Genomic DNA, 23,650 nt, shown 5'->3' on the forward strand with positions numbered 1-23,650 from the left:
TTAGCGAGTACCACTAGCATTTAAATTAGCGTCATCTGGTAGTCTTCAACTGAAATTGTTTGATCCAATTGGACTTAATTGATCCAATTAAAAACATGCTGACATGAACAGATAGAGGGCAGAGTGGTACAAACTAATCATCAGCATGTATCTTTGTCATGACAATCTATCGGTCCTTTGAATAAAGAAAATAAAATATAGGAATGTTGGAAGGATCTAAAAGGAAACAAGTAAAAGCGTGCTAAGTTCGGCCGGGCCGAATCTTATATACCCTCCACCATGGATCGCATTTGTCGAGTTCTTTTCCCGGAATCTCCTCTTAGGCAAAAAAAAAGGATATAAGAAAAGATTTGCTCTGCTATTAGAGCGATATTAAGATATGGTCCAGTTTGGATCACAATTAAATTATATTTATGTTGGAGACCTGTGTAAAATGTCAGCCAATTCGAATAAGAATCGCGCCATTTGGGGGCTCAAGAAGTAAAATAGAGAGATCGATTTATATGGGAGCTGTATCGGCCTATAGACCGATTCAGACCATAATAAACAAGTATGTTAATGGTCATGAGAAGATCCGTAGTACATAATTTCAGACAAATCGGATAATAATTGCGACCTCTAGAGGCTCAAGAAGTCAAGATCCCAGATCGGTTAATATGTCAGCTATATCAGGTTATGGACCGATTTGAATCATACTTGGCACAGATGTTGGATATCATAACAAAACACGTCGTGCAAAATTTCATTCCAATCGGAAAAGCATTGCGCACTCTAGAGGCTCAAGAAGTCAAGACCCAAGATCGGTTTATATGACAGCTTTATTAGGTTATAGACCGATTTGAACCACACTTGGCACAGTTGTTGGATATCATAACAAAACACGTCGTGCAAAATTTCATTCCAATTGGATAAGAATTGCGCACTCTAGAGGCTCAAGAAGTCAAGACCCAAGATCGGTTTATATGGCAGCTATATTAGGTTATGAACCGATTTGAACCGTACTTGGCACAGTTGTTGGATATCATAACAAAACACGTCGTGCCAAAATTAATTCAAATCGAATAAGAATTGCGCACTCTAGAGGCTCAAGAAGTCAAGACCCAAGATCGGTTTATATGGCAGCTATATCAAAACATGGACCGATTTGAACCATACTTGGCACAGTTATTGGATATCATAACAAAACACGTCGTGCAAAATTACATTCCAATCGGATAAGAATTGCGCACTCTAGAGGCTCAAGAAGTCAAGACCCAAGATCGGTTTATATGGCAGCTTTATCAAAACATGGACCGATATGGCCCATTTACAATACCAACCGACCACTACAATATGGGACTCTAATAAAATGTATTTAGAGTAGAAAACGAATCTGATATCCAATTGCGGAACTATTTGTTTCGTGGGTCACTCCACCTCTATAAAACCCCTCAAATCGGACACACTTACGGACCATGGCAATATGGATCTTAAATGAAAGGTCTTTGGGAATAGAGCACGAAATTGTCTTTTACTTTTGGGGCCAAGTGTCTGGGACTCCACCACACCCCAAGAAGGACTTTTACTGACTAGGGTATTTGGGAGTACAATGCGAATCTAATATCTAAATGTGGGACAACGTTTCTGGGGGCCCACCCCATTTCCAATGCACCCCCCAAACAGGACTTATTTACTACTAATATTTAACCATAGCAATATGGGGCTTAAATAAAAGGTATTTGAGTGTAGAATTCAAATGTGATATCCAAATAGGTGACCAAGTGTTTGGGGGGACGCCTCTCCCCAAAAACATCTACCAAAGGGGACAAATTTACGACCATAGTAATATGGGGCTCAAATGAAAAGTATTTGGGAGTAAAGCACAAATCTGATATCAGTATTCGGAAAAAGGGCCACGCCACCCCCACAACACCACCCAAATAGGAAGTATTTGCTGACTATTGCAATATGAGGCTCAAAAATGGGTTTGAGCCAACTCACGGAGTGGCCGCCCATCCCCCAAAACAGCCCCCTAGCCGGTCATGTTTGCCGACGATGGAAATATGGGGCTCAAACTAAAGGTATTTGGGAGTAGACCACGTATCTGCTTTCAACTTCAGGGACCAAGTGTCTAGGGGACGTCCCACCACCAAGGGCCCAATACAACTCACTGTCCTAAATTTTCTCAAAATCGGATAATAAATGTGGCTGTTATGAGTCTAATACCCTAAATTGGAGAATCGGTCTATATGGCAGCTATATCCAAATCTGAACCGATATGAGCCATATTGATGGAGGATATCGAAGTGACAAACACAACGCACTGTCACAAATTTCAGCAAAATCGGATAATTAATGTGGCTTTTATGGCCCAAGACCCTAAATCGGCGGATCGGTCTATATGGCAACTATATCCAAATCTGAACCGATCTGGGCCAAATTGACGGAAAATGTCGAAGGGCCTAAGACAACTCACTGTCCCAAATTTCAGCAAAATCAGGTAATAAATGTAGCTTTTATGGGCCTATGACCCTAAATCGGAGGATCGGTCTTTATGGCGGCTATTTCCAAATCTAAACCGATCTAGGCCAAATTAACGGAAAATGTCGAAGGGCCTAAGACAACTCACTGTCTCAAATTTCAGCAAAATCGGATAATAAATGTAGCTTTTATGGGCCTAAGACCCTAAATCGGAGGATCGGTCTTTATGGCAGCTATATCCAAATCTGAACCGATCTGAGCCATATTGACGGAAAATGTTTAAGGGCCTAACACAACTCACTGTCCTGAATTTCAGCAAAATCGGATAATAATTGTGGCTTTTGTGGGCCTAAGACCCTAAATCTGAGGATCGGTCTATGTTGCAGCTATATCCAAATCTGGACCGATCAGAGCCAAATTGACGAAGGATGTCGAAGGGCCTAACACAACTCACTGTGTCAAATTTCAGCAAAATCGGATAATAAATGTGGCTTTTATTGGCCTAAGACCCTAAATCCGCGGATCGGTCTATGTGGGGGCTATATAAAGATATAGTCCGATATAGCCCATCTTCGAACTTAACCTGATTATGGAAAAAAAAGACTCTGTGCAAAGTTTCAGCTCAATATCTTGATTTGTAAAGACTGTAGCGTGATTTCAACACACAGATGGACAGACGGACGGACATGTCTAGATCGTCTTAGATTTTTACGCTGATCAAGAATATATATACTTTATAGGGTCGGAAATGAATATTTTGATGTGTTGCACACGGAATGACAAAATGAATATACCCCCATCCTTCGCTGGTGGGTGCATATTCAATTAACAAAATGATTAAATCAATTAATTTTTTGATTTAAAGTAACAAAACTTTCAATCTTAATTGATCGTCTCGTCTCCTTCTTAGCGTTGCAAACAAATGCACAAAGTTATAGTACCCTGCTCGACGGTGGTGGTGTAGGGTATTAATATTATTGAATCAAATAATTTGTTAATTAAAAATGGCAAACATTTCAATCAAGATCATAAGCAAAAACACGTTCTGATTGAATGAAAAAAATGTTTGCAACAATTAATTTTTCAATTGAAAATTGAAAAAAAATTAGGCGTTGCCTAATATATTGGGTTGCCCAAAAAGTAATTGCGGATTTTTTAAAAGAAAGTAAATGCATTTTTAATAAAACTTAGAATGAAGTTTAATCAAATATACTTTTTTACACCTTTTTTCTAAAGCAAGCTAAAAGTAACAGCTGATAACTGACAGAAGAAAGAATGCAATTACAGAGTCACAAGCTGTGAAAAAATTTGTCAACGCCGACTATATGAAAAATCCGCAATTACTTTTTGGGCAACCCAATATAATACTCTATACCTTCCGTATAAATGAAAATTGGGACCCACACCTAACTCTGAACAGAATTTGATGGATTTCAGTAGAGTTTATCAACAAAACAGAAAAAAAAAACAATCTCTATAAACGTTTAGGTGCCTAAATGTATGATTTTCAAAAAAGTTTATTAGTCACCCAATATATAATATATGAAGTTACCGATTACACCACAGTTAGTGTGGTTTCTTCCGCCTCCCGTACGATTTGCTACGACACATCGTATTTTTGTCAAGACTGTGATAATTCGTAACTAGTTGCTAAATTCTAGCTGTCCCCGCTTGCTATAGGCGAACATAAGTCATTTCGTACTATTTTGCACTTTTTGATACATATGTTCGAATAGATCATTTAATCACCTATGTCACGATCCGCATCATTTGGGTGAGGGCCATAACACAGTAAGGGGGAATAAAAGGCCAGAGGACTGCCGTCAATTAATTTGGTTAGTCCGAAGCCTTTCGGGTCGACGCAGTCCGAGTTAAAAGCGTGGGTGGGTAGGATGACGAAAATCGTAAGGGGAGATCCGGATTGTGAAAAGACAAGGCTATTTACTGAAATGAAGCAAGCAGGAGGTCAGTATAGTTTTCGGCATCATAAAATGATACATAGGACTACGAGCTCACTTAAATGTCACGTATAGGACATGTGGGGCATATGATGAGACGTTGTAGCATTTCCCATGTCATTACCCGACTTTCGGACACAATACCAGAGTAAGCCAACTAAGGGGCGTGGCATGGAAAACAACTAGGGATTTTGTAAACACGGAATTTTTGACTTAAATTTTCTTTTTCGAGGTTACTTTTAAGCATTTAGAGCGCACAACAAGCCATCCATCCATAGCTTCATCTGTAAAGAAAGTACCAAATGGTACCAATTTTGGCTCCAAGTTTTCGAATTGTGAATGTACAATTTAGTCGTCCATCATATATTTCCTAGTTGTACCTATATGCTAAATTTGAGATTTCTTGCTCCATTTGTAAAGAAAGTACCAATTGCGGTACTAACTGTACGTTTTCTCCCATTGTCAGTACTATTTTTCCATTTGTTTTTCATTCTCATTATTTTGAAACAGATGTCCTTTAAATCAAATTTCTAAATTCGTACATTTTTATACCCTCCACCATAAGGTGGGGGGTATACTAATTTCGTTTGTTCTACTCGAAATATTCGTCTGAGACCCCATAAAGTATATATATTCTTGATCGTCGCGACATTTTATGTCGATCTAGCCATGTCCGTCCGTCTGTCCGTCCGTCCGTCCGTCTGTCTGTCGAAAGCACGCTAACTTCCGAAGGAGTAAAGCTAGCCGCTTGAAATTTTCCACAAATGCTTCTTATTAGTGTAGGTCGGTTGGTATTGTAAATGGGCCATATCGGTCCATGTTTTGATAAAGCTGCCATATAAACCGATCTTGGGTCTTGACTTCTTGAGCCTCTAGAGTGCGCAATTCTTATCCGATTGGAATGAAATTTTGCACGACGTGTTTTGTTATGATATCCAATAACTGTGCCAAGTATGGTTCAAATCGGTTCATAACCTAATATAGCTGCCATATAAACCGATCTTGGGTCTTGACTTCTTGAGCCTCTAGAGTGCGCAATTCTTATCCAATTGGAATGAAATTTTGCACGACGTGTTTTGTTATGATATCCAACAACTGTGCCAAGTATGGTTCAAATCGGTCCATAACCTGATATAGCTGACATATTAACCGATCTGGGATCTTGACTTCTTGAGCCTCTAGAGGTCGCAATTATTATCCGATTTGTCTGAAATTATGTACTACGGATCTTCTCATGACCATTAACATACTTGTTTATTATGGTCTGAATCGGTCTATAGGCCGATACAGCTCCCATATAAATCGATCTCTCTATTTTACTTCTTGAGCCCCCAAATGGCGCAATTCTTATTCGAATTGGCTGACATAAATATAATTTAATATAATTTAATTGTGATCCAAACCGGACCATATCTTAATATCGCTCTAATAGCAGAGCAAATCTTTTCTTATATCCTTTTTTTGCCTAAGAGGAGATTCCGGGAAAAGAACTCGACAAATGCGATCCATGGAGGGTAGGTATATAAGATTCGGCCCGGCCGAACTTAGCACGCTTTTACTTGTTGGTCCTTTTTTAGTACCTATTTAAGGTTGCTCTAGTGTATCTAAGTTCCAAAATTCAGAGCTCTGGTTCAATTTACAAGAAAGTATCAAATAGTACCAATTGCGGTACTAAACGTACTATTTCTCCCACTTCCGGTACGAATTTCCAATTTCTTTTTACCAAACCTTATTTTTTTCGAGATGCTCTTTAATTTGAGCCCAAGAACATAATTCTAGTCCTTTCCGTTCGCGCTGAACAAATATGTTCCATTTCGTACTTTTTGGTACTTTTTAGTACCTAAACGTACGAGTATCATCAAATCCAGCCTTTGGTCATAGGCACGGCTATGACCTAAGACCAACATTCGTGCAAAATTTCATGATTCTATCTTTAGCCGCTCAGTCGGGAAGATGATCAGTCAGTCACGCAACTCATTTATATATATAAACTTTGGTTGGTTTTCGAGATGACATTACAGTAGACTATAAATTGACAAAGACAAAGTAAATCTACGAATATCAAAAAATTCTTGAGTTCACTAATGCACATAGTCAAGGTGTAAATGTATCCCAATTTCAACAGCTTTAGCTGAATTCGTAAAGAGGGAGCTTTGTAGTACCTTAGTGTACGAATTTCAAAAATATTTTTTAGTCACTCAATATTTGCTATCAAAGTTTAATTGTATCCCAAGTTTCAGAGCTCTAGCTCAATTCGTAAAGAAAGTAGTGATTTATACGTTTTAGTACCTAAATGTAGGAAATTCAAAAAAAAAAATTTTGGTACTTAATACATACTTTATACCTGAAACTGTATTTCAATTTTGAGAGCTCTAGCTCAATATGTGAAAATTAAATTACCTTTTTGTATATTTTAGTACCAAAATGTACGAATTTCAAAAAATGTTTCCAGTTGCCATTATATACTGTCAAAGAGTACCTGTATCCCAAATTTAAGAGCTTAAGCTTAAATTGCTAAATTGCAAAGAAAGTACCATTTTGTACGATTTAGTAGCTAAATCTACGCTATTCTTGTATATCCAGGTGTACCTGTATCAAATTTTAGAGCACTAGCTCAATACATTAGTAGTGAAGGAATTATGAAAAGATCATTTAGTTATCCATCAATTATTTCCTAGTTGTATATACATGCCAAATTTCAGACCTCTAGCTCCACCTGCAAAGAGGGTTCCGATTTCGGTGCCAAAATTTAGGAATTATGAACATTCATTTAGTCACCCTTCAAATATTTCCTAGTGTTACCTAAAAACCAAATTTCAGACTTGTAGCTCAAGTTGTAAAGAAAGTACCAAATGGTACCAAAATTTACGAATTATAAATGGATAATTTATTTATCCATCCATTATTTCCTAGTTGTACCTACATGCCAAATTTCAGACCTGTAGCTCCATCTGCAAAGAAGGTTCCAAATGGTACCGATTTCGGTTGTAAGATGTAAGAATTGTGAAAAAATCATTTAAACACATATTATATATTTGATTATTGCACCTACAAACCGAATTTCAGACTTCTACCACCAGTTGTAAAGAAGGTATCAAATGGTACCAATTTTCGTGCCAAAATTTACAAAAGAATAGATCATGTAGTCAACCATCATTTATTTTCAAAAAAATAATTGATCTCTAGCTTCATTTGTAAAAACTATTTGGTACCAATTTTCATACCTAAGGTAACAAATTGTGAATAGATTTATATATGATGGGCGACATATATCATAGATGTACCTACATACCAAATTTCAGACCTCTACCTCTAGTTGTAAAGAAGGTTCCAAATGGTACCAATATTGGTACCACAATTTACGAATTGTAAAAAGATCATAATCTTCCACCAAATTTTGTAGTTGTACCTGCATGCCAAAATTAAAGAAAGCGCCAAATGGTACCAATTGAGGTACTAAATGTACGTTTTCTCCCGTTCCCAGTACTATTTTCCACTTTTTCTTTTCACCCTCATCCTTTTGCCCAAGATCTCGTGTAAGCAATTTCAAAATTCTACCTTTATATTGGGTTGCCCAAAAAGTAATTGCTGATTTTTCATATAGTCGGCGTTGACAAATTTTAAGCATTAATCGAATTGGATCGTCATGTAACTGAGCGTGAGACAAGAGAGAAGTTAAATATACCAAAATCAACCGTTCATTATCACATAAAAAGTCTTGGACTGGTGAAAAAGCTTGATATTTGGGTACCACATGTATTGAAAGAAATTCATTTAACTAACCGAATCAACGCTTGTGCACCTTATGCACCTATATGCACCTTAAACGCAATGAATTCGATCCGTTTTTAAAACGAATCATAACTGGAGATGAAAAATGGATTGTTTACAATAACGTTAGTCGAAAACGATCATGGTCCAAGCATGGTGAACCAGCTCAAACCACTTCAAAGGCTGATATCCACCAAAAGAAGGTTATGCTGTCTGTTTGGTGGGATTGGAAGGGTGTGGTATATTTTGAGCTGCTTCCAAGGAACCAAACGATTAATTCGGATGTTTACTATCAACAATTGGACAAATTGAATACAGCCATCAAGGAGAAGCGACCAGAATTGGTCAATCGTAAAGGTGTCATATTCCACCAGGACAACGCTAGACCGCACACATCTTTGGTCACTCGTCAAAAACTGAGTGAGCTTGGCTGGGAACTTTTGATGCATCCACCATATAGCCCTGACCTTGCACCATCAGACTACCATTTATTTCGATCTTTGCAGAACTCCTTAAGTGGTTAAACTTTCGGCAATGATGAGGCTATAAAATCGCACTTGGTTCAGTTTTTTGCAGATAAAGGCCAGAAGTTCTATGAGCGTGGAATACTAAATTTGCCAGGAAGATGGCAAAAAGGTTATCGAACAAAATGGCAATTATATATTTGATTAAAGTTCATTCTAAGTTTTATTAAAAATGCATTTACTTTCTTTTAAAAAATCCGCAATTACTTTTAAGTCAACCCAATACATCCGTCCTGTACAAAGTTCAGCCATTTCGTATGTTCTTGGTACTTACATTAACCCAACTAAAATTGCCCCATCATTCGTACTACTTGGTACCATTTTGTACTGTAAAGAAAGTGCCAAATGGCACCAATTGCGGTACTAAATGTACGTTTCCTCCCGTTACCAGTACTATTTTTCCATTTTTGCTTTTCATCCTTATCCTTTTGCACAAGATCTCGGTTAAGCCAATTTCAAAATTCTACCTTGATCCATCCTCCCTGTACAAAGTTCACCCATTTCGTACTTTCATGGTTCTTACATTTACCCAACTAAGATTGCCCCATCCGTTCGCCCTAGGCAAATAGTACCAATTTTCGTACTATTTGGTACCTTAACGAACGAGTATCACCATGCCCAGCCCTTTCTCGCGCCTCCGATACAAGACCAACATTCGTATTAAATTTCATAGTTAAAGCTTTAGCCGTTTGGGCTGGGCAGTGATCAGTGAATCAGTCAGTCAATCAAGCGTCTCTTTTATATATAGACTAGCGGACCACCGGATTGGTCCGCTTCGTTACCCTAGGTTTTGGTACCAAATTTCAGTGTAGGACTTCAAAAAACCGAGGTAGTCACTCAGTTTATAAGATTAAGTTTTGCAATAATTGAGCATAAAATTGTTGCAATCTGTCCATTTCTATATAGAAAGTACCAAGAACGACATTACATCAGAAAAACCCTCAAGTCGTCCAATATATAATGTCAAGGTTTAAATGAATCCCAATTTGGAGAGCTTTAGCTCAATTCGAAAAGAAAGAACTATTTTGTATATTTTAGTACCTAACTGTGCGATTTTGAAAGATCTTTAGGTTGCTTAAAATCTATAGTCAAGGTGTAGATGTATCCCAATTTTGAGAGTTTAAGATCTCTCTGTAAAGAAAGTAATATTTTGTATACTTTAGTACATAAATGCATGAATTAAAAATAATTCTTTTAACCGCCCAATAATTACTGTCAAGGTGTAACTGTATCCTGACTTTGATAGCTTAAGTCCGATTCGTAAAGAATGTACAATATTGTTCGCTTTAGTACCTAAATGTACCATTTAGAATAATTTTCTGGTCATCCAAAATTTATAGCTGAGGTGTACCTGTATTAGAATTTGTAGATCTTTAGGTCACTCCATAAAGAATGTACCATTTTGTGTGCTTCAGTACCCAAATATACGAATAAACACGTTCTTTTAATAACTTTTCAAATAGGAAAACACCAGTCTTTACTCCTTCGAAAGTTTGCACCAATTACACCAGAATTAATACATTTTCTTCCTTATGTCGTATTTTTGTCTGCGTTATCGTTCGTTCGTTGGACAAATTGCTTACTTTTAGCAGTCCCCTTTCAGTGTAGACGAAGATAAGCCTTTTCGTACTAATTTGCACTTTTTGGAACCACAATGTTTGAATTTTTAATGGATCATTTAGACACCCATTATATATTTCCTTCTTGTACCTACATGCCAAATCTTAGACCTTTAGCTCCATCTGAACAGAAAGTATCAAATGGTACTAAACTACGAATTTTTAATTGAATATTTAATATTTAGTCACCCATCACATATTTCTTAGGTATACCTACATACCAAAATTCAGACCTCAAACTACATATGGACTGAAAGTACAAAATGTTACCAAAATTTACGAATTTTGAATAGACCATTTAGTCATCCATCACTTATTTTTTTGATGTACTTAAATTCCAAATTTCGAATCTCTAGCGCTATCAATAAAGAAAGAACCAGGTTTAGTAATAAAAAAATTTTGAACTGTTGAAAAGTCATGCAGTCGCCCATCATTTATTTGTAAGTTTTACCTACATGCCAAATTTCAGAAATCTAGCTCCATCCGCACATGGTACCAATATTGGAATCAATCAAGCCTTATCCCTATGTCTACGACCCATGATCAACAATCGTGCAAAATTTCTTGATTCTAGTTTTAGCCATTTTGGCTGGGCGATGATCAGTCAGTCAGATCTAGCTCAATATGTAAAAATTAAATTACCTTTTTGTACATTTTAGTACCAGGATGTACGAATTTCAAAATATGTTTCCAGTTGTCCACTATATACTGTCAAAGTGTAAATGTATCCCAAATTTCAGAGCTTATGCTTAAATTGCTAAATTTCCAAAGAAAGTAACATTTTGTACTGTTTAGTAGCTAAATGTACGCTATACTAGTATATCAAGGTGTACCTGCTATCAAATTTTAGAGCAATAGCTCAATACGTTAGTAGTGAACGAATTATGAAAAGATTTAAATATCCATTAATTATTTCCTAGTTTTACCTACATGCCAAATTTCAGACCCCTAGCTCCATCTGGTAAGAAAGTTCGAAATGGTACCAATTTTGTTACCAAAATGGACGAACACATCATTTAGTTACCCATTAATTATTTCCTAGTTGTATCTACATGCCAAATTCCAGACGTCTACCCCAGTTGTAAAGAAGGTTCCAATATTGGTACCACAATTTACAAATTGTAGAAGGATCATTGTCACCAATCATATTTTTTCCTAGTTTTACCTGCATGCCAAAATTCAGACCTCTAGCTCAATCTGTAAAGAAAGTACCATATTTTACCAATTGCGGTACTAAAAGTGCGTTTTCTCCCGTTACCAGTACTATTTTTCCATTTTTTCTTTCCACCATCATCCTTTTGCCTTAAGTCAATTTAAAAATTCAACCTTTATCCATCCACCCTGCACAAAGTTCACCCATTTCGTACTTTCTTGGTACTTTATTTAGTACCTAAATGAACAAATTTCCAAAAACTCTTGCATTAAACCAACTAAGATTGCCCCATCCGTTCACCCTAGGCAAATAGTACCAATTTTCGTACTATTTGGTACCATTTTGTACCTTATCGAACGAGAATCACCAAACCCAGCCCTTTCTCGCGCCTCCGATACAAGACCAACATTCGTGTAAAATGTCATAGTTAAAGCTTAAGCCGTTTGGGCTGGGCAGTGGTCAGTGAATCAGTCAGTCAATAAAGCGTCTCTTTTATTTATAGACTAGCATCCCGGTGGTCCGCTTCGCTACCCCAGTTTTTGGTATCAAACTTTTAGTGTAGGCCTTCAAAAAACCAAGGTAGTCACTCAGTTTAAAAGATTATAAAGTTTTGCAATAATTGAGTATAAAACTTTAGCAATCTGTTCATTTCTGTATAGAAAGCACCTAATAGTACCAAGAACAACAATATACCAGAAAAACTATCAAGTCGTCCAATATATATTGTCAAGGTTTCAATGAATCCCATTTTTGAGCGCTTGAGCTCAATTAGTAAAGAATGTACCATTTTGTATGTTTTAGTACCTAACTGTACGATTTTGAAAAATAATCTTCAGGTTGTCTTAAATTTATAATCAAAGTTTAGCTGTATCCCAATTTTTTTTTTGTACACTTTAGTACCTAAATACACGAACTAAAAACAATTCTTTTAACCGCCCAATATTTACTGTCAAGGTTTAATTGTATCCTAATTTTGATCGCTTAAGTCTGGTCACCAAAAAATTTATAGCTAAGGTCAACCTGTATTAGAATTTTAAGGGCTTTAGCTCACTCCATAAAGAATGTACTATTTTCTCGTCTTCTTTCCACGTCTTCTAGTTGCCCAATATACAATATACTTTCAAGGTACCAAACACACCACAATGAATACTAATCTTCCTAATGTCGTATTTTTGTCTGCGATAATGTTGGCTAAATTGCTTAATTTTAGCAGTCCACATTCAGTGTAGGCGAAGATAAGCTATTTCGTACTAATTTGCATTTTTTGGAACCAAAATGTACGAATTTTGAATGGATCATTTAGACACCCATTATGTATTTCCTTTTTGTACTTACATACCAAATTTCAGACCTCTACCTCCATCTAAACAGAAAGTACCAAATGGTACCAAACTACGAATTTTAAATCGAATACTTAGTCACCCATCATATATTTCTTAGGTGTACCTACATGCCAAAATTCAGACCTCAAGCTCCATCTGAACAGAAATTACAAAATGGTACCAAAATGTACGAATTTCGAATAGACCATTTAGTCATCCATGATTGACTTCTTCGATGTACTTAAGTTCCAAATTTCGGATCTCTAGCGCTATTAATAAAGAAAGTACCAAGATTAGTACCAAAATGTTGAAACTGTTGAAAATGCATATATTCAGTCAGTCGATAGGACGGCAAAAATGTTATGGGGTGATCCGGATAGTGAGGGGACGGGGGGGGGCTATTACTGAACGGAAGTAAGAAGAGGCCAGTAAAGCATTTAGTAATGGGACACATAGGACTACGAGCTCGCTAATGCAAAATAGCTGTGGTAAGTGACGGAATGTGTAGGGTATGTGGGGAAGATGATGAGACGTTGGAGTATTTCCTACATCATTGCCCGGCTTTCGCTGCTAAATGATACCAGACATGAACCAACTTAGGGCGTGGCATGAAAACCGAATTTCTGACTTAGATTTTCTTTTTCGATGTTACTTTTTTAGTATTTAGAGCTTACAACAAGCTGATTATTGGCTTAGGTGTATGTCATTAATGGTATGAGGCGCAATAATATCTACACCATCTTTTTCAAGTAAACCTTACCTAAGGCGTAACTGTATAGCACTTTAAAGAGCTTTAACCTAATCCGTAAAGAAAGTAACAGTTTGAAAATTTTAGTGCATAAATGCACTAATTAAGAAAAAACTTCTATTCCTAAAAAAAGTAAAATTTTGTACGTTTTAGAACCTAAATATGCAAATTTAAAAAACAAAATTCTTCTAGTCTTCCGGTACATACTCCCAAGATCTACCTTTATCTCAAATTTCATAGCTCTAGCTCAGTCTCTAGAGAAAGAACAATTTTGTACGGTTAGTACCAAAATGTGCGAATATCAGAATAAAATCTTCTAGTCGCCCGCCAAGATGTATCTTTACCCCATATTTCAGAGCTGTAGTTTACGTTTTACCATTTTGTAAGTTTTAGTACTAATATGTACAAATATCAACAAAATCTTCTAGTCGCCTGATACATACCGCCAAGTTTTCCAAATCTTCTAGTGATCTGATACCTGTATTCCAAATTTCAATGTTGTAGCTCAGTCTGTAAAGAAAGTATTATTTTGTACGGTTTAGTACCAAAATGTACAAATTTCAAAAAAAAAAAAAGCGTCCGGATTTAACTGTATTCCAATGTTGAGAGCTGTAGCTTCATACATATAGCAGGTACCATTTTGTACGTACCAAAATATAAGAATTCAACAAGTAAAAGCGTGTTTTGTTCGGCCGGGCCGAATCTTGAAAACCCACCACCATGGATACTGCTTTAAATTTATACAAAATAAATTTTGTTGAAGGGGCTAATTTTATTTTATTCTACATACTTCTAGGAACCGAACAAAGATAATGGAGAGACCGGTTTACATGGGAGCTACATCAAGTTATGGACCGATTCGGACTGTACTTGGAATCGTTTTTGGAAGATATAATATAACACCACATGTAAAATTTCAGCCAAATCGGGCACAAATTGCGGCTTGTTGGAAGCCATAACAGAACACCACATGCAAAATTTCAGCCAAATCGGAAAAAAGTGCGGCTTCCAGGGGCTCAAGATGTTAAATCGGGAGATCGGTTTATATGGGAGCTATATCAGGTTATAGATCGAATCAGACCGTACTTGGCACAGTTGTTGGAAGTCATGATAGAACACTACATGCAAAATTGCAGCCAAATCGGACAAAAATTGCGGCTTGTAAGGGCTCAAACAGTCAAATCGGAAGATCGGTTTATATGGGAGCAGTGTCTTAATCTGAACCGATATAGCCCATTTGCAATCCCCATCGACCGGCTAGCTTTTCGCATTCGACAGCTATCGTGATTTCGATAGACGGACGCACATGGCTATATCGAATCAGAATATCGAGACGATTCAGAATATACATACTTTATGGGGTCCCAGACCAATATTTCGAGGTGTTACAAACGGAATGGCTAGATTAGTATACACCCATGCTATGGTGGTGGGTATGGAAAATCTTCTAGTCGTCCAATAAGTACTGTCAAGGAGTGCCTGTAGCCAAAATTTCAGACCTCTAGGCCAGTCTGCAATTAAAGTACCATTTTATATGTTTTAGTACCTAAATGTATGACTTTCAAAAAGATCCCCTATTCGCCCATTATATACTGCCGAGATGTAACTGTATTGCAATTTTCAAATCTTTAGCTCATTCCGTATATGAAGTACCATTTTGTACGTTTTAGTACCAAAATGTACAAATATCACAAATTTGTTCTAGTCATCTGATACCTGTATCACAAATTTCAGAGTTGTAGCTCAGTTTGAAAATAAAGTACCATTTTGAATGTTTAAGTACCTAAATGCCCAAATTTCCAAACAATCTTCTAGTCGCACGGTACATACTGCCAAGATGTACCTATATTCCAAATTCAGAATAAAGGTAGAATCAGACCGCAAAGAAGGTTCGTTTAGTACCAAAATGTAGAAATATCAACAAAAGCTTGCATTCGCCCGGTACATACCGCCTAGATGTAACAGTATTCCAAATTTTAGAGCTGTAGTTCAATGCTTAAACAAAGTACAACTTTGTACGTTTTAGTACCAAAATGTAAAAATTTTTGGAATTTTATAATTTTCTGTTCTTGGTTTGGCTCGAGGTCATCGAACAATTTACAAAAACAAGTGTTGGTGTTTTATATAATTGTTATACCCTCCACCATAAGATGGGGGGTATACTAATTTCGTCATTCTGTTTGTAACTACTCGAAATATTCGTCTGAGACCCCATAAAGTATATATATTCTTGATCGTCGTGACATTTTATGTCGATCTAGCCATGTCCGTCCGTCTGTCCGTCCGTCCGTCCGTCTGTCTGTCGAAAGCACGCTAACTTCCGAAGGAGTTAAGCTAGCCGCTTGAAATTTTGCACAAATACTTCTTATTAGTGTAGGTCGGTTGGTATTGTAAATGGGCCATATCGGTCCATGTTTTGATATAGCTGCCATATAAACCGATCTTGGGTCTTGACTTCTTGAGCCTCTAGAGTGCGCAATTCTTATCCGATTGGAATGAAATTTTGCACGACGTGTTTTGTTATTATGTCCAACAATTGCGCGAAGTATAGTTCAAATCGGTTCATAACCTGATATAGCTGCCATATAAACCGATCTTGGGTCTTGACTTCTTGAGCCTCTATCGTGCGCAATTCTTATCCGATCAGAATGAAATTTTGCACGACGTGTTTTGTTATTATGTCCAACAGCTGTGCCAAGTATGGTTCAAATCGGTTCATAACCTGATATAGCTGCCATATAAACCGATCTTGGGTCTTGACTTTTTGAGCCTCTAGAGTGCGCAATTCTTATCCGATTGGAATGAAATTTTGCACGACGTGTTTTGTTATTATATCCAACAATTGTGCCAAGTATGGTTCAAATCGGCCCATAACCTGATATAGCTGCCATATAAACCGATCTTGGGGTCTTGACTTCTTGAGCCTCTAGAGAGCGCAATTCTTATCCGAATGGAATGGAATTTCGCACGACGTGTTTTGTTATGAACTGCGCGAAGTATAGTTCAAATCGGTTCATAACCTGATATAGCTGCCATATAAACCGATCTTGGGTCTTGACTTCTTGAGCCTCTATCGTGCGCAATTCTTATCCGATCAGAATGAAATTTTGCACGACGTGTTTTGTTATTATGTCCAACAGCTGTGCCAAGTATGGTTCAAATCGGTTCATAACCTGATATAGCTGCCATATAAACCGATCTTGGGTCTTGACTTCTTGAGCCTCTAGAGGGAACAATTCTTATCCGATTTGAATGAATTTATGCCCGAAGTATTTCGTTATGATATCCAACAACTGTGCCAAGTATGGTTGAAATCGGTCCATAACCTGATATAGCTGTCATACAAACAGATCTGGGGATTTGACTTCTTGAGCTTCTAGAGGGCGCAATTCCTATCCGATTTGGCTGAAATTTTGCATGACGTATTTTATTTTTACTTTCAACAACTGTGACAAATAAGGCTCAAATCGGTTCATAACCTGATATAGCTGTCATATAAACCGATCTGGGATATTGACTTCTTGACCCCTAGAGGTCGCAATTATTATCCGATATGCCTGAAATTTTGTACGATGGATCCTCTCATGACCATCAACAAACGTATTTATTATGGTCTGAATCGGTCTATAGCCCGATACAGACCCCATATAAATCGTTCTCTCTATTTTACTTCGTGAGCCCCAATGGGCGCAATTCTTATACGAATTGGCTGAAATTTTACACAGGTCTCCAACATATAATTTAATTGTGGTCCGAACCGGACCATATCTTGATATCGTTTTAATAGCAGAGCAACACTTTTCTTATATCCTTTTCTGCCTAAGAAGAGATGCCGGGAAAAGAACTCGACACATGCGATCCATGGTGGAGGGTATATAAGATTCGGCCCGGCCGAACTTAGCACGCTTTTACTTGTTTTATTTGTAATTTTACCAATATTTTGACCACCGCCGTTGACCTTCATCAGGATTTTAACTATAAATATAACAAACAAGTAATTTTACAAAAAATTAAAAAAAAAACATTTATACATTTGAAAATAATTACATTTTGAAACAAAACAATCGACTTTTCCTTTACAGCACACAAGTTTGACTAAAGCTCTCTCATTTTTATACCCTCCACCACAGGATGGGGGGTATACAAATTTCGTCATTCTGTTTGTAACTACTCGAAATATTCGTCTGAGACCCCATAAAGTATTTATATTCTTGATCGTCGCGACATTATATGTCGATCTAGCCATGTCCGACCGTCTGTCTGTCGAAAGCACGCTAACTTCCAAAGGAGTAAAGCTAGCAGCTTGAAATTTTGCACAGATACTTCTTATTAGTGTAGGTCGGATGGTATTGAAAATGGGCCAAATCGGTCCATGTTTTGATATAGCTGCCATATAAACCGATCTTGGGTCTTGAATTATTGAGCCTCTAGAGTACGCAATTCTTATCCGATTGGAATGAAATTTTGCACGACGTGTTTTGTTATGATATCCAACAATTGTGCCAAGTATGGAATGTGCCAATTGGAATGAAATTTTGCCCCACGTGTTTTGTTATGATATCCAACAATTGTGTCGAGTATGGTTCAAATCGGTTCATATAGCTTTCATATAAACAGATCTAGGGACTTGACTTCTTGGGCTTCTAGAGGACACACTTCCTATCCGATTTGGCTGAAATTTTGCATGACGTATTTTTTTCTTACTTTAAACAACTGAGTCAAATAAGGTTCAAATCGGTTCATAACCCGATATAGCTGCCATATGAACCGATCTGGGATCTTGAGTTCTTGAGCCTCCAGAGGTCGCAATTATTATCCGTTTTGCCTCTCATGACCATCAACATACATGTTTATTATGGTCTGAATCGGTCTATAGCCTGATACAGCTCCCATTTAAATCGGTGTCTCTATTTTACTTCTTGAGCCCCCAAAGTGCGCAATTCTTATTCGAACTGGCTGACATTTTACACAGGTCTCCAACATATGGTTTATTTGTGGTCAAAACCGGACCATATCTTGATATCGCTCTAATAGCAGAGCAAATCTTTTCTTATATCCTTTTTTGCCTAAGAACAGATGTCGGGAAAAGAACTCGACAAATGCGATCCATGGTGGAGAGTATATAAAATTCGGCTCGGCCGAACTTAGCACGCTTTTACTTGTTTTTTTTTTTGGCGTGTAGTCATTATTAGCCCATAGTTAGATATAGCGGTCCATGGTTACATACATCTTACATAAAAACAACCATACCAGTTGGTATCTTAGGCTTAAATTAACATTGAATCAATATTGTTTATATTTTGTATATGCCAATACCAGTTCCAATTTCAAGAATAGTTTAAAAGGCAAAACATTGAATATACCTCCGATATTTGATGGAAATTGTTATTTATTGTTTGCATACTACTTCTCATTCTCACTAAAGTAAGTTTTAATTACGCGAGTGAATATATTCATTCTTATTTGGTTTTAGTTCAAAATCCAATTGTGGAGAATGTGTTTTATCTGTATATTTGTTTACCTACAATTGCTGTCTGCAGGGGTCAACTTATTGTGGTTGGGCTTCAACGAAAACACTTAGGAAGTCAGTCACCTTGCGAATATTATGCACCATTGAATTGCATTATCTTACCATAATTTTCTAGAGCATACTTTCCTCGTCAACAGCTTCACAAATCTTTGTTTACACAATGCGTTCTCCTAAGCATAAAAATATGAATGAAACTGAAAATCGACGTTTTAACTGTTTTGCTGTATAGCACAAACAATATTTTCATGGTATATCCAATTATGTGAGTACCATCTGAACACATAAAAGAGATTGTTGGAATTTTTTCACGTTTTCAGCTGACATACTTTATTCACGTTGTATAAATATTTGCTTAGAAATTGTTGGAGTTTTCACTTTTCCGCGACATTTTCTTATACAAGTCCTTCATTCATATACATATATACGATACATAAACTCACTCATGTCCCACTATTCATAAACCTACACATTTGTACGAAGTATATACACATCAATTCATGATCACACACATAATCAAATTCACGTACATATATTATTTAATATAAATGTATTCAGATACATTATTTGTATTATATATGTACATTCTCGTACACATTTACAAATATTCATACACATGATCTCTGAATGTAACCAAACATACGCTTAGACGTATTCGTATTCATAAGCATGCTCGAATATAATATGTACAATTGAATACTCATATACATAAAAATATTCATACGCATATGCAAAATACGATCGTATAGAAATACATAAACATATACATAACTAAGTTCACATACAACGAATATTTATAAACATAAACATATTCATATAAATAAACGAAGCCATATACATAAACATATTCATATACATCAGTGTATTCCTATACATATGTATATTAGAGATATATTCATAGACAAATATACATATACACAAACATTATCGTATACATAAAATATTCATATGCATAAACCTATTCATATACATTTACATAAACGAATAATCAAAATTTTCTGTTTATTTATTTCACGAGCCGCATTTTATAACTTGAATACCTCTTCAGACGAACTACTAATGAATTATGAGGTTTTTAATGGAAAATTTTGGGATATTACGTAGAATTTGTTTGGTTTTTCATATTTTTGCTTTAAGACGTTTTCGACAAGGACCGCTGTGATTGGCTGTCGCATTTATAAGTAAAATATCATAAAAACCAAAAAGCTGACATTGTTTGTTTTCACCAACAACGATCGTAAAAGCTGATAAACCGGTTTAGATTTTTTAAAGTCTTACTTATCTTGATAGTAAGTTAAGCGATGAGGTTTAGTATTAATTGTTTGCTGTTATTTAATATTGTTCTTATATATATTTATGAATTGTATATATTACATTTCTGTACTAATTTTGTTCATAACGTTTCACGCATACATAAACCAGGGTACGGAAATTGTTTTGAGCACATGCAAAAATTTTATTCAGCTTTTAGTTGAGTCGTGCATGAAAACCACCACCATTCGAAAGGGAATATGACTGTTACCCCATTTGTTTTTCTCTTTACTTTTCGGGCGACGGACTCAAACAAGTTATTTCGACCCCTGGTTTGATGATTAAGGCTAACTTATTTTTTTTACAGATGATTGGCTTCCTGTTTGTCTGCTTCCCAGAAAATTTTATTTTCAGGGGACATGTCCAATCAATTAGGTATACATATGTCCAATTCTTTGTGTTTTTATGGGTAAGGGTTCATCGTTCTTAATGCCTATGAACGTCATATACATACTCGTAGTATAAAACGTATAAGAAGTAGTAACGTCACCAGTGCTGCCGTTTTTGGTAAGTTCCTACCAAAACTGGTAGGTTTTAATTCTCTTGGTAGTTTGGTAGGATGACCTCAATATTTGGTAGGATTTTCCAACAAATAAATACCAAGTTAATTACAAACAAGTAAAAGCGTGCTAAGTTCGGCCGGGCCGAATCTTATATACCCTCCACCATGGATCGCATTTGTCGAGTTCTTTTCCCGGCATCTCTTCTTAGGCAAAACAGGATATAAGAAAAGATTTGCTCTGCTATTAGAGCCATATCAAGATATGTTCCGGTTTGGACCACAATTAAATTATATGTTGGAGACCTGTGTAAAATGTCAGCCAATTCGAATAAGAATTGCGACCTTTGGGGGCTCAAGAAGTAAAATAGAGAGATCGATTTAGATGGGAGCTGTATCGGGCTAAATACAGATTCAGACCATAATATATACGTATGTTGATGGTCATGAGAGAATCCGTAGTACAAAATCGGATAATAATTGCGACCTCTACAGGCTCAAGAAGTCAAGATCCCAGATCGGTTTATATGGCAGCTATATCAGGTTATGAACCGATTTGAACCATACTAGGCACAGTTGTTGGATATCATAACAAAACACGTCGGGCGAAATTTCGTTCCAATCGGATAAGAATTGCGCACTCTAGAGGCTCAAGAAGTCAAGACCCAAGATCGGTTCATATGGCAGCTATATAAGGTTATGGACCGATTTAAACCATTCTTGGCACAATTGCTGGATATCATAACAAAACACGTCGTGCCAAAATTCATTCAAATCGGATAAAAATTGCGCCCTCTAGAAGCTCAAGAAATCAAGACCCAAGATCGGTTCATATGGCAGCTATATCAGGTTATGGACCGATTTAAACCATTCTTGGCACAATTGCTGGATATCATAACAAAACACTTCGTGCCAAAATTCATTCCAATCGGATAAGAATTGCGCACTATAGAGGTTCAAGAAGTCAAGACTCAAGATCAGATCATATGGCAGCTATATCAAAACATAGACCGATATGGCCCATTTACAATACCAACTGACCTACTAATAAGAAGTATTTGTGCAAAATTTCAAGCGGCTAGCTTTACTCCTTCGGAAGTTAGCGTGCTTTCGACAGACAGACGGACGGACGGACGGACATGGCTAGATCGACATAAAATGTCACGACGATCAAGAATATATTTACTTTATGGGGTCTCAGACGAATATTTCGAGTAGTTACAAACAGAATGACGAAATTAGTACATCCCCATCCTATGGTGGAGGGTATAAAAAAAATCGCGGGGTATAACTCAAAATTAATTCACTTCTTGCCATTTCTGCATATTCGTTAACAGTGCAGAACAAAACCATGGATGTCGACCAAATATTGTTACAAGGAGCCTCACTGTTTAATATTCGGTAAAAAGGGCGAAAGTTCTGATATTGACTGTAACTGGTACGAGTGTAAAGGGTTCTTTTTCAAATTTCTTAAATTCTGGGTAGGAAATGCGGCTTTGAGCCTTCAATCGGAAAATAGGCCTATGTAGCAGCAACATACAAAGATGTTGAAGGGTTCAGGGAGCTCACAGTAACGACGCGAATTGGTAGTAAACATTTAAGTCGGGGATAGGTTTATCCAAACTTGACACGGGTTTTCATTGAAATCGGGACAAAAATACGGGTATAAAGATATAGGCCATCATGGAACGTAAGGCTATAGAGTGATTTCAACAAACAAACGGACGCACATGGCTAGATCCTTTATGAATAACTGCGGTACCAGATCGTTTGTAGCGTAGAAAATGTAAAAGTTTATATTTTTGAAATGGAATTGCAAAATGGCCTAGTCTCCGGAAGAGGGTATAAAAACTTATGCCGCATTTTTGGCTTGTAGAACATTTGGCAGGTTTTGGTTGAGTTTGGTAGGATTTTTCTTAAACTTTGGTAGGGAATAATTTTTTGAGTCCTAACACTGAACGTCACACGCTGGGCCAAAAAGCGTGAAAATATTTTTTTTTTCATACTCAAAATTTTAATAAATATCCTGTAAAGTGAAAATTTTAATAAAATATTGTCTAGATACAAAATTTGGCTCAGGCCCGGGAACCTATAAATTACTTTTCTAAAGACAAAATTTCAAAAAAATTTTCCTAAATTAATTTTTTGAAAATTTTTTTGAAGTCAAAATTAAATTTTTTTTTAAGGTCAAAATTTCTTGGAGACAATGAAATTTTCGCTCAAATGACAAAGAATATTAATTTTGAATAAAATGTTAATAAAGTTTTTTTAAACGCCAAATGAAATTTTGTCTGTACACAAAATTTTAATAAGCTTTTTTTTTGAACACAATGAAATTAAATTTTTTCTATAGACAAATTTATTTCTACAATTATTTCGACAAAATTTGAATGAAATTTTTTGTAGAAACAAAAGCAACATTTGGCCTGTTCCTCGACATTATTTTTTAAAGACAAAATTTTAATTATATTTCCTATAAGACAAAATTTCAACGAAATTTTCTCCAAAGAATATGTCTTTATGCAATGCTCTAAACACAAAACTTCAATAAGACGAAATTTAAATGAAACCTTCTCCAAATAAAATATTTTAATGCAATTTGCAGTAAAGACAAAATTTCAATGAAATTTTATCTTAAAGGCAGGTACTATATTCGTTCTTCAGCGTTGAAAACCCATGTTTGCGGGATTCCTTTTTTGAAAAACTACACAAACTTCAATGATAAGATGAATGACATATTTTCTAAAAACAATTAAAC

General features: G+C 36.3%; 1 long non-coding RNA gene across 2 annotated transcripts in view; it reads right to left on the minus strand.

The window, feature by feature from the left end:
- The window catches only part of LOC106094750 (uncharacterized), a 104,699-nt gene extending 84,570 nt beyond the window's left edge, over window positions 1-20,129 (minus strand). The window contains exons 1-3 of one of the 2 annotated variants that reach the window (XR_009396550.1): window positions 20,059-20,129; window positions 19,188-19,547; window positions 13,999-14,065 (exon numbers count right to left, since the gene is read on the minus strand). This is a non-coding gene — a long non-coding RNA (uncharacterized LOC106094750). Of the gene's footprint in view, window positions 1-13,998; window positions 14,066-19,187; window positions 19,792-20,058 lie in introns of those variants that run through there. The other variant, XR_009396549.1, reaches the window with a different exon arrangement.
- Between the last annotated feature and the right edge of the window lie 3,521 nt (window positions 20,130-23,650).

The sequence above is a fragment of the Stomoxys calcitrans genome, chromosome 1 (genome assembly GCF_963082655.1).
Source record: "Stomoxys calcitrans chromosome 1, idStoCalc2.1, whole genome shotgun sequence".
Classification (NCBI taxonomy): Eukaryota; Metazoa; Arthropoda; class Insecta; order Diptera; family Muscidae; genus Stomoxys; species Stomoxys calcitrans.